This window comes from Chenopodium album, chromosome 21, assembly GCF_948465745.1.
Source record: "Chenopodium album chromosome 21, dcCheAlbu1.1, whole genome shotgun sequence".
NCBI classification, from domain to species: domain Eukaryota; kingdom Viridiplantae; phylum Streptophyta; class Magnoliopsida; order Caryophyllales; family Amaranthaceae; genus Chenopodium; species Chenopodium album.
Genome location: NC_137854.1, coordinates 23457160 through 23462110, shown reverse-complemented (window position 1 = coordinate 23462110; position 4951 = coordinate 23457160). Strand labels below are relative to the sequence as shown.

The 4951-nt window shown below is 35.4% G+C and overlaps 1 long non-coding RNA gene across 1 annotated transcript; it reads left to right on the top strand.

The window, feature by feature from the left end:
* The first annotated feature begins 370 nt into the window (after positions 1-370).
* On the top strand, positions 371-2342 carry LOC145602551 (uncharacterized). The gene is made up of 2 exons (XR_014104568.1): positions 371-667; positions 1976-2342. It is a non-coding gene; the product is annotated as an uncharacterized LOC145602551 (long non-coding RNA).
* Positions 2343-4951: the final 2609 nt, after the last annotated feature.

The window sequence follows — 4951 nt, the reverse complement described above, 5'->3', positions numbered from 1 at the left end:
ATTTTGGAATTTTTTCACCTTTTTTTTCCCGGAAATAAAAATTGCCGCAATGTTTACCATGGTTCCCAATATCCTTCGGGAGTCCAATTGAGTGGGTGGAACCATCTTATATGCCTTTAAACAGTCAATTTAACCGTTCCAAACTTGCACCGATATCGTGACATCAAGGCTACCACGGACATTTATGGCAACATATAAGGGTCATATACTACAAGAAAAATATTTATTTGCTGCTATTTATTTGCTGCATATATTGTAATTTGCTGCAAAAGAATCGATGAATTTTCATTTTAACATCTTCTTGTAATTATTAAGTATTAATTTGCAGGGGTTAAACTTAAAAACTGCAGCAAATCAATCATCTCCCATTTACCTCTAAACCCTCATCCCTTACCTTTAACAAATTCATTTCTCGTTCTCCACACTACTTCTCAACCTCACCGCCCTCTTTCCTCACTAGCGCTAATCTTTCCCTCACCCGCCGACGCTTCGCTACTTCGAGGATCTCACCCACCATATCATCCCCACCGCCGACGCTTTTCACTTATTTTCCACCACCATCGTCACTTTTCGCCTCCGCGCTCTTCACCCTCCCTTCTAAGCTCTTTCCCCCGATGCTGTTCTAGATCCTTTCTTTGTAAAGCCCTTCTCTATGGTTCTGGTCCAAGTAATCTCTCTTTCGCTAATGATTTAATTTGATTTGCATATGTTTGAAATTCTAGGGTTAATTTGAAAAAATCAACTATGTTAATTGATTTTAATATTGATTATTCACTATCATTGTTAGATCTGATGTTGAGTACTTGAGTTTGATCTAATTATTAAGCTTTATTTGTGCTATTCTTGATATAATTGTTATTAGTTGTGCTGTTTATCTTGAACTTGCGCTAATATATATATTACGTTTAATGATTTTGTGGAAATTATTTATGAGAATTTTCGCTGTGTTTATCTTATTTTTTGGGTAGAACTAAATTGGAATGCCAGAGCACTTATAACCTCTTTTGTTATGGTGCCTATTTTGGGTACATTGTTGGTCTATGGTTAGACCTTGTCTCTTGATGATGAAATTAATCAGTATTGAGATTTCGCTGTACCTCAAATGATGAGATGGTCAGTAAGTCTCCTTGTTTTATCAATGGTATATACTTGATTATAAGTTTATAACAAAATTCTGTAGTTTTTAAATGATATTAGGGTGCTGGTGTGTTTTCTAATTATAATTATACCTGTTTGGTAGTATTCTGAATTTTTTTGCTTGTGTTACTTGTTAATTATAGGAACTTGAACATAAAATTATTCCATGAGCTTTTCAATCTTTATACTACTAAACTCTTTGTACAATTGCACTCACTCTTAGTAGGCTAATGTGCAAATATCATTGTTTTTCTCTATAGAAAAGAACTTCCTTGATCTCAAATAGTATTGATTATTTGATTGCCCTCTCAATGTAAGTACTATTTTTACTGAAGATACATTCTTTTATTGATTTATTTTTAGAACTACACCTTTGTATTGAAATGCTTGCTTTCAATCATGAATGAGCACTACAGTCTACAAATTTCATTGTATTTCTATTCTTCTAAATCTATTTATCTACACTTGTTAGTTCTCTTAATTTCTGGAGAAAATAATCCATCTGATTGAAGGAACCAAATTTTGAATAATAAAGCGAGGAAATATAAAGTCAAAGGATTTATATGTTTGTGTCTCCTATTTTAAATGAAAGATATTATTGACTCTTGTAGTGTAATTTATTGTTGCTGCCTCCTTGGCTGATTTATGGGTTTTTTTTTTATATATATCTCATTCACTATAAACATGACCTTACTTATTTGGCCTTAGATTCACTTTTGAGAATTCTTCACCGTGCCTTACTATATATGTGCAATTCAAACCTTTTTTATGTGAGGTGAAATTTTTTGTATAATCATTTTTGTAATTAAATTAACAACAGTCTTTTTGCCTTCCTTAGCCTTTACTGTAGAATTGCAGATTCAACTGTACAATTGTACGTCCTGAAGAACAATAACTAGCACAACACCATGAAGGGTGTGACTTTTATTGATGTTGCTGCCTGCAGGACGTTATTCATGTTGCTGCTTTCCCAACATCACTGTTGTTACTGCCTCATATTTCTAGTCATATGATATCTGAGTTTTTAATTTGGTTTGTAAATGCTATCAGTTACAATCGGGGATGCGTCTATTGTGTACATGTTATGTTGAGTTGCTAAAATACTTATAGTTGATGTACTTCCGATTGTATTGTTTTGTTATTTTTTTGAAGTGTAATTTTACAAGATTTTATTAATGGAAAAATATTACTTTATTTATTTGTAATTCATTGCGCAGCAATTTAATACACATTTCTCCACCGGTACAAACAAGTTTCTTGGTAATATTATTGTGATAATAAGCAGCATTTAGTAATTTTTTAATTGTAAAAAAATATTAATTAGCAGCGGTTAATGGTACAAAACCGCAGCAAATTAATCAATTGATTTGCTGCAGTTGTAACCGCCGCAAATCAATTGATTAATTTGCTGCCCTGGCGTTTGCTGCCATCCCAAAAACGCAGCAAATTAATACTTTTTAACCGCTGCAAATAAATGTTTTTCTACTAGTAATATATGGTTCCAAACGTCATTATATGACCCTAAGATGTATCCTTTAGGGTCTCAAGAAATTTCGCCACCGGGCCCCATAACCTGAAAGTTCCTCAAAAAGCGTGGATTATAGCCTTCAATTTTGGAATTTTTTGACCTTTTTTCACCCGGAAATAAAAATTGCCAAGATGTTTACCATGGTTCCTAATACCCTCCGGGAGTCCAATTGAGTGGGTGGAACCATCCAATATGCCTTTAAAAAGTCGATTTACCCGTTCCAAACTTGCACCGATATCGTGACCTCAAGCCTACCACGGACATTTATGGCAACATATAAGGGTCATATATGGTTCCAAACGTCATTATATGACCCTAAGATGTATCCCCTAGGGTCTCAAGACTTTTCGCCACGGGGCCCGTAACCTCAAAATTCCTCAAAAAGCGTGGATTATAGCCTTCAATTTTGGAATATTTTGACCTTTTTTCGCCCGGAAATAAAAATTGCCGAGATGTTTACCATGGTTCCTAATACCCTCCGAGTGTCCAATTGAGTGGGTGGAACCATCCAATATGCCTTTAAACACTCAATTTACCCGTTCCAAACTTGCACCGATATCGTGACCTCAAGCCTACCCCGGACATTTATGGCAACATATAAGTGCAGGAATTGTGTCTTCGATAAGTGCAATTACTAGATATATCAAGGATCACTATTATCGAGATAATAAGTTCATTCTATTGGGGCGTTATCCTCTATTGCTAGACTATGAGAGACGAACTTTGGGCTAGTCAAATAGCCTAAAGCCCTTTAGAATGGATCCTATATTGGTCACACACAAGGGTAATGGGTTAAGCAAGTTAGAGGCCCATTAATGGGCCTCATGAGCAATTAATTAGTCATAAGCATGATTGGGCTAAGTGTAGTTTGAGTGGGATTAGGAATTGGGCTTGGATTTGGAATTGGACTATTATTTAGAGATATGATCTATAAATAATAGTCATGCCTAGGGTTGGTAATTAAGTCAAAATTAACATACAGTGAATTGTGAATCTAAGCAACCAACATCCAAAAGCCCTCACCCTCTCTCTCTCACACGCACGCCCCTCACTCTCCCCTCTCTCCCACGGCCGGCCACCCCTAGTGGCCCACGTGGTGTTGCGCGGTGGTTCTTGGCTAGTTGATCGCTCGTTCATCTCCGTAGAAGGTCGATAGAAGGGATCTTTCATGACTAACTAGCATTAGTGGAGGTCTTAATCCGTGCCCGTGGACCAAGTAGAGGAATCACGTTTGAGGTTCTTTATCTCCCCATTGTTCTTGCTCGATCATCGTTGAATCACGCTTCAAAGGTATAATTCTTACTTCTTTATGTGTTATGCATGAGATCCTTGGTTTGGTGCTATGTGAATATTATTCATGTTAATTCCGCATTTAGTAACTATAATCTCCTACAGTGGTATCAGTTAGCCTCTTGCATTTACATATATTGAGTAATAATTCTTTGATAATCCACAATTTTAATTCAATTAGGAGGGAGAATATTTAATTATGGGTCAACTGTTATTTTAAATGTGATTTAACAATATAGAATCATTAAAGGTGTTTAATTTGCTCCATTTTAGCCATATTTTGATCTGAATTTTGCCCCAAAATAATCGAAAATTTCGAACCCCTAAACCCTAAGTTCGAAAATTTTGAAATTTTAAACCCTAATTTGTGAAATTTTGTGTTTAATTTTGATTTATTTCGATGGTTATATGTTTAAGGAATTTAATCTATTTGATTACATGTTAAAATTATGAATTTTTCATGATCAAATTATTTAATTTAAGTGTTAAATTAAATTGGGGATTAATTTCATCAAGAACCCTAATTTCAAAATTGAATATTATTTAGTTTTGGAATTAATTGGACCACATAAAGTTAAATTATTTTTACAAAAATCTGTTTTGTTTTAATTAATAAAAAAAGGGTGAAATTACAGCAGCAACCACCGCGGCTGGGTGGCGCTGCCACGGCGGTGCTGCTGGTGGTGGTCTAGGAGGAAGGGGCGGGGCTGGGATCAGGCAGCAAAGGGGCAGCGCAGCAGTGTACCACCCTGTTGCATGTGCTGCTGCTGCTGTTCCTGCGTCACTACAGGGCCACCGTGGCTGGCTTCGGCTGGCCACACCACGGTGGCTGACGCGGTTTTTTAAAAAAAAAAAAAATTTATTTTATGTTATTTTAGATAAAGTCAGATTTCAAATTTTAAAAAGGATAAGTTTAAATTTTGAAAAGATAATTAACAAAATTAAAGTTGTTACTTTTGTTAAGTTTGGATAATTATGGAGCAAAAGATTCTATTT